Source organism: Hemiscyllium ocellatum, chromosome 36 (assembly GCF_020745735.1).
Source record: "Hemiscyllium ocellatum isolate sHemOce1 chromosome 36, sHemOce1.pat.X.cur, whole genome shotgun sequence".
In the NCBI taxonomy this organism is placed as follows: domain Eukaryota; kingdom Metazoa; phylum Chordata; class Chondrichthyes; order Orectolobiformes; family Hemiscylliidae; genus Hemiscyllium; species Hemiscyllium ocellatum.
In genome coordinates this window covers 43,804,653-43,817,926 of record NC_083436.1, presented here as the reverse complement: position 1 = coordinate 43,817,926, position 13,274 = coordinate 43,804,653, and the positions used below count along the sequence as shown (strand labels likewise).

Below are 13,274 nucleotides of genomic sequence, written 5' to 3'. Positions count from 1 at the left end.
TGATCAGCCATGATCATACTGAACAGTAGACCAGGTGCAAGGGCCCAAATGGCTTGCTCCTGTTTGATCTTCTATGTTTCTATATAAGTCAGGATGATCAGAGGCTTGGAGGGGGACTTGCAGGGGATGGTGTTCCCATGTATCTGCTGCCCTTGTCCTTCTAGATGGAAGTGGTCGTGGGTTTGGAAGGTGCTGTCTAAGAGGATTTGATTAATTTCTGTTCAGTAGGTGGGACCTACTGCTGTGAATGTGCTTCCATGGTGGAGTTAGTGAATGTTTAAGGTGGTGGAGACAGATCTGATCAGGTGGGCATTTCCAAAGCAAATATCTCACCATTGTTGGCCCCTGGCTATAATGTATGAAGGTTCTGCATTTATTTCTGACCCTAAAGTTTGTAGATTGTGCCTGAACTATGATTCTATTTGCATTTGTGAGGGGACAGGAGGTGACAGAGGCAACAACAACATTCATTCCTATAGCACTTTTAAAGTAACATGGTCCTTTCCAGCTGTATGTGTGTGTGACTGTGTGTCTTTGTGTCTGTGTGTGTATGTGTCTGTGTATATGTGTGTGTCTGTGTGACTGTGAGTGTGTGTGTGTCTGTGTGAGTGTGTGTGTCTGTGTGAGTGTGTGTGTCTGTGTGAGCGTGTGTGTCTGTGTGAGTGTGTGTCTGTGTGTGTGAGTGTGTGTTTGTTGAGCCACAGTGACAGTGGTGAGAACCTGCAGGATGGGAGTAGAGTTGAAGTTTCTGACTGATGTTCACAGACACAAGTTGCATTTCCCGCTCACTTGCTGATTAGACTTTGTGTTTTACCTCGGGAAGCTGCTGCCTCTTTGTCTCCAATACGTGACAACAAAATTTTCCATTTCGACCCTGAGTTGCTAGAAGAGTCAAAGCTTGAATAGCGCCCAAACTTTAAAATTTCAATGTCACTGGGAAAAGTTTTTGAATTGGTTTACAATTAGAGTCATGGAGATGTACAACACAGAAACTGACCCTTCAGTCCAACTCGTCCATGCCAACCAGATATTCCAATCTGACCTAGTCCCATTTGCCAGCACCTGGCCCATATCCCTCCAACCCTTCCTATTCATATAGCCACCCAGATGTCTTTTAAATGTTGTAATTGTACCAGCCTCCACCACTTCCTCTGGTAGCTCATTCCATACACGCACCACCCTCTGCGTGAGAAAATTGCCCCTTAGATCTCTTTTCTATCTTCCCCCTCTCACCCTAAACCTATGCCCTCTAGTTCTGGACTCCCTGACCCCAGGGAAAAGACTTTGTCTATTTATCTTAACCACGTCCTCATGATTTGAAAAACCTCTATAAGGTCATCCCTCAGCCTCTGATGCTCCAGGGAAAACAGCCCCAGCCTATTCAGCATCTCCCTATAGCTCAAACCCTCCAACTTGGCCCTCCAGTCTCTTACCATCACCTCTCCTTCCTCACTCCTCCCTTCCCAAACTTGTGCTTCTCAGCACACTGGATGTTTTGTTCTTTGTATGATTGGATGGGCATCTTGTTGGGTATCTCCCCACTCAACGGTTGCTCAGAAATCTTGATTGAAGCCTCGGGATTTGTAACAAACCCAATTGAACCCGACATTTAAGAGACCGGGCGTTCAGTTTAAAAACTGGCATCATATTGAGCTCAAAATGATAGAATTGTTACACTGCAGAAAGAGGCCATTTGCCCCATTGTGTCTGCGCCAGCTCTTCAAACGATCATCATTCCTCAGTGCCAACCTCCCACCTTTTCCCGTGCACACCACCTCTATCCAAATTCATCTCCTGGAGATGTTGGACTGGGGTGGACAAGGTCAGAAATCGCACATCACCAGATTAGAGTCCAACAGGTTTATTTGAAATCACAAGCTTTCGGAGCAGCACTCGAACAAGCCTGTTGGACTATGACCTGGTGTTGTGTGACTTCTCACTGTAACTGAATCATCATGCAATGCCGGTTTTGAATGCCTCAATTGAACCTGCCCCCATCACTTTTCTAAGCAGTGTGTTCCACCTCCAACCCCTCGTTGTGTGAGAAGGTTTCTCTTTCCCATCATTCTTGTTTTGTTTGCAAATTACTTTCGGTTCTCCATCCGTCTCGCTCTTGTTCCTTTCACCCCGTGAAAGAACTGGGGCTGATTGTCCTCTTGCTCCCCCTTTCCGCTATCTCTCAATTGTAGATGGCTGGTTGGAATGGGAGCCAGATCTACCACATCTCAGTGGGACCCTTTTCTCCACAAACAATCCGAACAAACCCTTTCCTAGTTTGAGCAGCCCTCTGCCGTCTCTTTTGTCAGAGAAAGCAGCCCAGCCAGTTTCTTCATTTCCTGATGCCCTGGTCCTTCCTCAATTTAACATCATTCTTGTCAACCTTTTTGTTTGCCTTTTCTCATGCACTTTCATATCCTTTTCAAATTTGGAGACGGGAACAGTGCACTGGTCTGTGGGTTTGTTTGAAAGTAAAATCCAGAAGACTGTCTATGGGGTGGAGTTTTAAATATTTTAAAAAATATTTCACATAACGTACATAAAACCCTTGGGGTCACCATGGTCTTATTAACTCGATGAGCTCACAATGGGACCCACGTTCCCTGGCTGAACAGCAGCACCCTTTAATCTGTACATCTGTGAGTGACTGCAGTTACAATTAGCTAAGCTCGCTTAATTCTTTGCTGCTGAAGTTCATTTTGTGTTTTGTGAGAGGCAATAGTTTTTTTTTAAATGTCTAATTTCTGGTAATCACTGCAGAGCTGCGATAAACGGCTTCAGGGCCATTGTTACTGGATTCCTGGATGTGAGATGGGACATGAGGAGGCCATTTGGTTTATCACATCAGCTCCACCATTCAATGAGCCCACGATGGATATGGTTGTGGCTTTAACTGCACTTTCCCTCCTGTTCCCTCCCCCAAACAATCTGTGACTCCTTCCTAGATCAAAACTCCAAGCATTTCCACCATGAATGTATTTTCTGACTCAGCGTCCACTGCCATATGGAAAAAGAAACTAACATTTTTTTTTAGATTAGATTACCTACAGTGTGGAAACAGGCCCTTCGGCCCAACAAGTCCACACCGACCCACCGAAGCGCAACCCACCCATACCCCTACATTACGGGCAATTTAGCATGGCCAATTCACCTGACCCGCACACCGGAAACCAGAGCACCCGGAGGAAACCCACGCAGACACGGGGAGAACGTGCAAACTCCACACAGTCAGTCGCCTGAGTCGGGAATTGAACCTGGGTCTCAGGCGCTGTGAGGCAGCAGTGCTAACCACTGTGCCACCGTGCCGCCCACTCTCTGGTTCCTCCTCTTCTCTGACTGGAATGATTAGATTAGATTCCCTACAGTGTGGAAACAGGCCCTTCAGCCCAACAAGTCCACACCGACCGTCCGAAGAGTAACCCACCCAGACCCATATCCCTCTGACTAATGTACCTAACACTACGAGCAATTTAGCATGGTCAATTCACCTGACCTGCACATCTTTGGATTGTGGGAGGAAACGGGAGCACCCGGAGGAAACCCGCGCAGACACGGGGAGAATGTGCAAACTCCACACAGACAGTCGCCCGAGGCTGGAATTGAACCTGGGACCCTGGTGCTGTGAGGTAGCAGTGCTAACCACTGAGCCACCGTGAATGGGTGACTTATTCTCCAGTGTCCCTCAGATATTCTCTTCAGGGTATTGCTGTCAATGAATCCCCCACTGTCAACATTCAGGGCTACCGTTGATCAGAAACTCAGCTATATAAGTGCACTGGTTACAAGAGTAGATCAGAGAGCAGGAATCCTGCAACAAGTAACTCATCTCCTGATATACTGTCACTGCCCTCTGGAGAGTTTAGAATTGTTGGGCTGAGCATTTGACTTGCTTTTGCTGAGATGGGTGCCTTTAGCTTTGCGTCAGGAATTCTGGATTTCTGATTTCTCAGAGAATGGGGCTGTCAGACTAGTCTGTCCTCAGGATGAGCATTGACCTGTCACAGAGTCTCAGCTATATCTCAGAGACTCTCATTTTTGGATCGTTGTCTGGAGTCACAAAGTTCATAATAGGATCCATCAGACACCTGACATTCCCTGCTGCTCGCATTGCATTGTCTTCATCCACCCTCTCTCCCCATCCACTCTCCATCCACCCTCACTCTCACTCCCCATCCACTCTCCATCCACCCTCACTCCCACTCCCCATCCACCCTCACTCCCACTCTCCATCCACCCTCACCCCCTCTCTCCATCCACCCTCACCCCCTCCACCCTCCATCCAGCCACACCGCCCACTCTCCATCTACCCCCACTCCCCACTCTCCATCCACCCTCACCCCCCTACTCTCCATCCACCATCTCTCCCCACTCCCCATCCACCCCCACCCCCCCACTCCCCATCCACCCCCACCCCCCCACTCCCCATCCACCCTCACCCCCACACCCCATCCACCCTCACCCCCACTCCCCATCCACCCTCACCCCCACTCCCCATCCACCCTCACCCCCACTCCCCATCCACCCTCACCCCCACTCCCCATCCACCCTCACCCCCACTCCCCATCCACCCTCACCCCCAATTTCTTCCACCCTCATCCCCCACTCTCCATCCACCCTCAGCCCCACTCCCCATCCACCCACACCCCCCACTCCCCATCCATCCTCACCCCCATCTCAATCCACCCTCAACCCCCACTCTCCATCCACCCTCACCCCCCTCTCCATCCACCCTCTCTCCCCAATCTCCATCCACCCTCACCTCCACTCTCCCATCCACCCTCTCTCCATCCTCTCTCCATCCATCCTCCCCTCCTCACTCTCCATCCATCCTCGCCCCCATTCCCCATCCACCCTCACTCCCCACTCCCCATCCACCCTCACCCTCTCCACTCTCCATCCACCCTCACCCTCTCCACTCTCCATCCAGCCACACCACCCACTCTCCATCCACCCCCACCCCCACTCTCCATCCACCCTCCACTCCCCACTCTCCATCCACCCTCACCTCCTCTCTCCATCCACCCTCACCCCCATTCCCTATCCACCTTCACTCCCCACTCTCCATCCACCCTCACCTCCTCTCTCCATCCACCCGCACCCCCACTCTCAATCCACCCCCACCCCCCCACTCTCAATCCACCCCCACCCCCCCACTCTCCATCCACCCTCACCCCCCTCCATCCACCCTCACCCCCCCACTCCCCATCCACCCTCACCCCAACTCCCCATCCACCCTCACCCCAACTCCCCATCCACCCTAACCCCCCACTCCCACTCCCTATCCACCCTCACCCCCAATTTCTTCCACTCTCCATCCACCCTCAGCCCCACTCCCCATCCACCCACACCCCCCACTCCCCATCCATCCTCACCCCCATCTCAATCCACCCTCACCTCTTCTCTCCATCCACCCTCACCCCCACTCTCCATCCACCCTCACTGCCCACTCTCCATCCACCCTCACTGCCCACTCTCCATCCACCCTCACTGCCCACTCTGTTCATGCTTGCTCACATTCTCTGTGCACGATCAGCGCTGAGCAGGAGTCCAATTCTGGGATTCGTTGCTGTATCACAACAGAATGTTTTCTTTATCCATCAGCTCTGGGACAGCGTTCCTCCGCCCTGCACGTCACCTTTGTGATGATTATGTTTCACTGGTTGTGAAACATTTCCAGATGTGGTGTGTTTGTTAGTATGGTGTTTACTCCTGCCCACCTACCAGAACTGAATGGTCTCTACACACCCCTTGAGAAGATGCAATAAATTGAGTCTATCTTGCCTTGGCCAATCCCCTGATTTCCTGCAGGATTGACCTGGAGTCTCCAGGTATTGAGGTTCCTTTCTGAATAAGAGGGTTAAGGAGGTGTCCAGCATCGCTTACCCTCGTCAGTCGGGGCATTGGGAATAAAATGAGCCGAATTATGCTGCAGCTGTATCAGACATTGGTGAGGCTACATTGTGTGTGGTTCTGGTCACCACACAAGATGTGGTGGCTTTAGAGAGATTGCAGAAGAGATTTGCCAGGATGTTGCCTGGATTGGAATGTATTAGCTATAAGGAGAGGTTAGACAAACTTGGATTGTTCTCATGAGGGCATTGGCATTAGAGAGGCGACCTGGTAGAAGTGTATAAATTATGGGATGGGCATGGATAGGGTGAATACTCAGAGTCTTTATCCCAGGGTGGAAATGTCAAATATAGGGGCCATTAGTTTAAGGTGAGAAGGGGAAAGGTTAAATGTACAGAGAAAGTTTTTTATGCAGAGGGTGGTAGGTGCCTGGAGCACTCGGCCAAGAGAAGGGGTAGAAACAGATACAATAGGCATTCTGAACAGACAGGAATAGAGGGATATGGACCATGTGCGGGCAGGTGGGATAAATTTAGAATGGCATTGTGGTCAGCACAGACATGATGGGCCAAAGGGCATCTACCTGTGCTGTTCTGTTCTGTTTTCTATTTTCTATGTTCTAAGAGTCACTCTGGACTCAAAACATGAGCTGTTTCTCTGTGCACAGAAGCTGCCAGACCTGCTGAGTTTCTCCAGCACTTTGTTTCAGATTTCCAGCATCTGGAACATTTTGCTGTTGTGTAGGTTGCGTCCCCAGAACACTGCCGTCTGCAACACTGAGAAACGTCAGAGAGGAGTTTTGTTGTTTTAACTTTTTACCAGGAATGAAGATATTGAAAGAGGGAGAAAAGGGTTGTTTGGTTACAGTTAGGCACCGTGCAGCTGGGTAACGGGTCTGTCCATGTGGTGTCGGGGAACAGTGTTACAGCATCAATGTGACAAGAGCAGCTCCTGGTTGGAAAGTGGAGACAGGTGTACGGTTCATCCCAGTTCAGGGGAGGAGGAGACCTAGTGGTATTATTGCTGGACTGTTCATCCAGAGACTCAGTTAATGTTCTGGGGACCTGGGTTTGAATCAAGCCAAGGCAAGTGGTGGAATTTAATAAACATCGGGAATTAAGAGTGTAATGATGACCCTGAATCCATTGCTGATTGTTGGGAAAAACCCATGTGGTTCACTAATGTCCTTTCAGGAAGGAAACTGCCATCCCTATCTGGTCTGGTGACTCCAGAAGCATAGCGATGTAGTTGCCCTCTGGGGTAATTATGGATGGAGAATAAGTACCAATCAGCCAGTGATGCCACATTCCAGGAATGAAGTTAAAAAGTCAGCCACCCCATGCAGTACACTGACTATCTTTAGGTAACACTTCGATAATGGGAACCATCTGAAGGCTCCTCATAAGAATGATACACCAATAGAATTCGGATGCAAGAAGGGGATGTTATGACAGATGATCATAGTTGGTCAAAGTGGAGAGTCTTTCCACTGGAGGGTAAGAATAACACAATTCACACAAGCACCATCTGAACTTTCCGTACAATATTAAACATTCAATAGGTCTCATTGTCATAGAGTAAAAAGTGAGGTCTGCAGATGCTGGAGATCAGAGCTGAAAATGTGATGCTGGTTAAAGCACAGCAGGTCAGGCAGCATCCAAGGAACAGGAAATTCGACGTTTCGGGCCAGAGCCTGATGAAGGGCTTTTGCCCGAAACGTCGAATTTCCTGTTCCTTGGATGCTGCCTGACCTGCTGTGCTTTAACCAGCAACACATTTTCAGCTCATTGTCATAGAGTCATAGAGATGTATAGCATGGAAACAGAACTTTCAATCTAACCCATCCATGCCGACCAGATATCCCAACCCAATCTAGTCCCATTTACCAGCACTTGGCCCATATCCCTCTAAACTCTTCCTATTCACTTACCCATCCAGATAACTCTTAAATGTTGTATTTGTACCAGCCTCCACCACTTCCTGTGGCAGCCCATTCCATACATGCACCACCCTCTGTGTGTAAACGTTACCCCTTAGGTCCCTTTTATATTTTTCCCCTCTCACCCTAAACCTATGACCTCTAGTTCTGGACTCCCTCACTCGAGGAAAAAGATGAGGTCTATTTACCCAATCCATGCTCCTCATGATTTTATAAACCTCTAGAATGTCCCCCCTTAGCCTCCGACATCTCATACATTTAGGATTCATCAGAGTTGTCGAGAAAGGCAAGGGGGGAGGGAGAAAGCTGATAGAGACCTTCATAATCCTGAAAGCGTTTGATAGTGTAGAGAAAATGTTTCGCGTTGTGAGGTGTCCAATCCTAGGGTCATAAGTAGAATGCATTCGCTACAATAAATTCCATCGGAGTATGGGGAGTGGTGAGAATGTGGGTCTGGTGAATTGGATAGATGTGTAGCAGGACACACAGGGCTGTCAGTGTGGGACAGAAAGGTGTGGGAGGAGGATCCTGTGGGACGGAGTGTGGGATTGATTGAGCCGAAGGCCTGGCTTTCTGGGCCAGTCCCTGGGGTTTGTGATCGGAACACCATGTGCAACGGTCAGGTATCAGGGTCATGGTCTCTTTACATTTTGGTTTTCTCTAGAACAATGAATTCCAGCCAACGTATACCAGACTCTCCAGCTCGGTCTTTCGTTGTTCTGATGAATGTCTCAACTGAATAATTCAGTTCTGTAAACTTTAGCAGATCGTCCATTGTTTTTGTTCTTGCTCACCACAGTCTTGCCTAATATTCCCTGACAGCTCAGAACATCACCTCTCTTCCTCCTGTCTGTGAAATATTCTCCCCCCTCGTTCCTTTCTACGGCCCCTGTAGGTTCTGGTGAAAGGTTTCAGGCTGACATGGGAACTCTACCATTGAACGGAATGCTGCATTGTGACTTCCTCATTCAGTTAGTTATGAAGTTACGGATTCTCAAATCATTCGCTTGAGTCCATTCAAGCAGATCAGTCACAAGATGTGCTCACAGATTGGATCCTAGCCTGTGGTTTAGTTTTCACAGAAATGCACATTCTTGCATGTGAGCAACTGAGTGAATAAACAGCAGAAACCTCGGCTCATCCTGCCTGCACCGGCTCTCTAAATGAGCATTGAGAATTTGTGCAATTCTCCTGACTGTTCTCCCCTACTTGAACATTAATTTTATTTGTCTTCCCCTCAGCACTGACCCTCCGACAGTGCGGCGCTCCCTCAGCACTGACCCTCCGACAGTGCGACGCTCCCTCAGCACTGACCCTCCGACAGTGCGGCGCTCCCTCAGCGCTGACCCTCCGACAGTGCGGCGCTCCCTCAGCACTGACCCCCAAACAGAGTGACACTCCCTCAGCACTGACCCTCTGACAATGTGGCACTCCCTCAGCACTGACCCTCTGACAGTGCCCACTCCCTCAGCACTGACCTCTAACAGTGCAGCGCTCCCTCAGCACTGACCCTCTGACAGTGCCCCGCTCCCTCAGCACTGACCCTCTGACAGTGCGACGCTCCCTCAGCACTGACCCTCCGACAGTGCGACGCTCCCTCAGCACTGACCCTCCGACAGTGCGACGCTCCCTCAGCACTGACCCTCCGACAGTGCGACGCTCCCTCAGCACTGACTCTCCGACAGTGCGGCGCTCCCTCAGCACTGACTCTCCGACAGTGCGGTGCTCCCTCAGCACTGACCCTCCGACAGTGCGGCGCTCCCTCAGCACTGACCCCCAAACAGAGTGACACTCCCTCAGCACTGACCCTCTGACAATGCCCACTCCCTCAGCACTGACCTCTAACAGTGCAGCGCTCCCTCAGCACTGACCCTCCAACAGTGCCCCGCTCCCTCAGCACTGACCCTCTGACAGTGCGGCACTCCCTCAGCACTGACCCTCCAACAGTGCAGCACCCCCTCAGCACTGAGCCTTCGACAATGCCCACTCCCTCAGCACTGACCCTCTGACAGTGCAGCACCACCTCAGCACTGAGCCTTCGACAATGCCCACTCCCTCAGCACTGACCCGCTATCTGCAGTTGACATAGCTGCAGGTGGCTGGTTATGTATGGAGGTTGATTTATGAATTGCTTGGTGCACATTTCTATGGGTCAGATATTCAGTGTAAGATCTCACAGTGACTACCACTTAATAGCATTTTAATTGAATTGCATGAAGAATATCCTTTAACTGATGTCCCCAGAGCTTTGAACCATTGCTTTGGGGAATCTGGGGCTCAGGAATACGATGATTGAATCAATGAAAAGTATTGTTGAAGGATTTGAGGACTGTGTGTGATGGGTGACTCTTACATCTCACTTTCATTCCCTTGCATCGTCACGTCGCCAGTGTACCAAGGATTGTCAGTAATTTGGACACAGTATGCATGATCAACCACTGTAGCAATTAACGATCACTTTAAGGGATTAAAAAAGGATTAAAAAAGGGAACATGTTCCTATAATCACGAGTAAACTTTATAGATTAGCCATTTGGAATTAGTAGCTTGTTACTTTAAAAGTAATCACTTTCAAAGGAAATGCAGTCATTATACTGGTCCCTAATCCCAATGGCAAATAGTCAGTACTTGAGCCAAGAATCCTATTGGAACTGACCTCTCAGTCAGACCCACAGTAGCAGTGGCCACCCACAGTGTGCAGTTTGTACACGGCTGGATGCTAGGCAGGTCTCCCAGGCTCTGGTCAACCCTGCGTGCAATCTGACAACAGGGCTGGAGAGGGAACAGCATGGTATCGAGGAGGGGGGAAGGGAGGAGAGGTGGGTGGGTTTGTGGAGACTTGGAGAAAGAGAGAGAGAGAGTGGACAACAGGGGCTCACCACCAACACCTCCCCTCCCCCCCTCCACAGTATCATCATGTGGCACACTGTGAGGGTCGTCTACCCTTTCTCTCTCTAGGCACAAGCTGTAGGCTGACCACCTGCTGACCTCGCCTCAGCGTTGTCCTTTGTGTCCAGCGAAAGCATAGTTAGTGCCAACACCAGACGGGCACGATGGACTAGACCTCTTCACTGGCTGTGAGGTGTTTTACGATGCTAAAGGGTAGTGAAAGGTGCTACGTAAATGTAGGTTTCCCATCCTCTCTTCATTCACGCTCTTTTTTTCTTCGATCCTTTCACACTATTTCTCTTCCAATGTTTTTTATCAACATGGCAACATGGTAAATTGCCCATAGTGTTCAGGGACATATATGTTAGAATGCATTAGTCAGGGGAAATGGAGAGTAATGGAGTAAGGGGAATGGGTCTGGGTGGGTTGCTTTCCGGAGGGTCGGTATGGACTTGTAGGGCCGAAGGGCCTGTTTCCACACATTCTATAACTCCAAAAGGACATTTAGAGCAGGGGATAGGTGACACATGAGGTTTAATATAGAGAAGTGTGAGGTGATGCACCTTAGTGGGAACAACATTGACAAACAAAATAAAATACAGGGTACAGTACTTAAATGGGTGAAAGAGCAGAGGGACTTTGGTGTAAGTGTGAATGGATCATTGAGGATCAGGACAGGTGGAGAGAGCAGTTCATAAAGCACACTGTCCTCAACTTTATTAATACAGCTGAAGAGTGAGGAGGTGATGTTGAACTTGTACATGAGCCTTGTCAGACCAGCTGGAGTGTTGTGTACGTTGGTGGATGTCATATTATCGGAAAGATGTGCAATCATTGGAGAGAGTGCATGAGGAACTTCAGTGATGGGGAGAGTTTAAAGATGTTGAGACTGGTCTCCATGGAGAGAGGAAGGCCGAGAGGAGATTTGATAGAGGTTTTCAAGTTCATGAGGGGCTAGATAGGGTAGATAGAGAGAAGTGATTCCCGCTGGTAATGATTGAGAGGGTGTAGATTCAAAGGGATGTGTAAATGAAGCATGGGTGGAGTGAGAAAACCCTTTCTCACCCAGTGAGTGGTTCGAGTGCACTGCCTGGAAATGTGGTGCAGGCAGCTTCAGTTGAGACTTTCAAGAGGGTATTGGGTGGTTATTTGGATAGAAATAATGTGAGGTGATAAGGGGAAAAGGCAGGAGATTAGCACTAGGGAATAGAGCCAGAGCAGAGACGATGAACTGACTGACCTCTTTCTGCACGGTAATAATTGTGTGACTCGATGAAACCAGGCAGTGGCAAGGGGGAAATGTGCTGACTCGAGGTGGGTTCCCCACCAATGGCAGGCTGCCCTAATTTCCTCTGTTCTCCTGCCCACCAATGGCACATAAACGTCAGCTGAGATCAGTCACACCTCAGCCTTTACTTTTCTCGAGAAAGAGTCCCAGTCTGTTTGTGTTTTCCTAGCAGTTATCACCTTTAAGTGCTATCATTCTGACAGGTGCATCTTCTTCACGGTCATATCCTTCGGTAAAACAGAGGCCTGAACTGTGTATTTTTTTTAACAAGGGAGAATAATCATTGATGAACTGTACTTTCACTTCAAAACCATATACGAACCCAGGACAGTTTGTCTTTGTGGCCGTGGATTGTGCTGCATTTCTCGTGAACAGTGGCAGTTGTTCACGGTTATAGTATGAGATAATTGAGGGATTGGTGTCACCGGACACTCTGGGCAGGGCCATAAATATTCACCATGGAATTCCAGGGGTTTAAGCCTTTCATTGCTGGCAGGGAGCTCACACTGTGATCTTTATATAATGATGATTAATTTTTAATCATGATATTACTGCATTATAAATTAAATTGACATCATACCACTTCAGAATTTTTTTAGTATACCAGACTTAAACAGTGAAAATATATAAAATAAAGAATCTAGGGGCTGGATCTTAAGAATCTTCCAAAACACCAGAGTGTTTCTGCCCCCTGGGGTTGGGGGGGGCTTCGCTTTCTATTCATTCTCAGTCGAGGGTTTGGATCAATGACCTTTGGGTGTTTGAACATAAAAGTTCCAGGGACTAACCAGCTGGGAATCCCACCGTACGGTCCAGGTAAACCAGTAAAATCCAGCTCCATCTCTCCGCCTTTGAGGTGGATAAAAGGCAAGATGGGGCCTTAATTTAAGTCATGAGAATGAAAGATAGGTGTTATTATTGGCATCAGGATTCACTGGAATAACTTTTACAAAAACAGGCCATTCAGCCCATCTGCTAGTGTTTCTGTTCCACATCAGTCTGTCACACCAACAACATCTCCTGTTCTTTCGTTCCCCAGGTATTGATCCAGCTTCCCTTTGGATGTGACATTCTAATCACCTCAGCTACCAGCTGTGGCAATGAGCTCATATTCCACCACTGTCTGGGTGGAGAACCTTGTTCTGAATTTGTTACTGGGTTTCTGGTTGGTGGCCCATCTGTCTGGGCTCCCTCTGCTCATCCCCTCAGCCGTTGCTTTTCTGAGAGAGGGGTCCCAGCCTGTGCAGCCTTTCCTGATGCTTCTAACCTCTTTGGCTGTGATGAACCTCCCGGACTCCATTTCATGGTGCTG

The 13,274-nt window shown here is 49.0% G+C and overlaps 1 protein-coding gene across 4 annotated transcripts in view; it reads left to right on the top strand.

The window, feature by feature from the left end:
* The window catches only part of LOC132833335 (electrogenic sodium bicarbonate cotransporter 1-like), a 205,798-nt gene that overhangs the window by 31,294 nt on the left and 161,230 nt on the right, over positions 1 to 13,274 (top strand). The gene's annotated exons all lie outside the window — the stretch shown is intronic.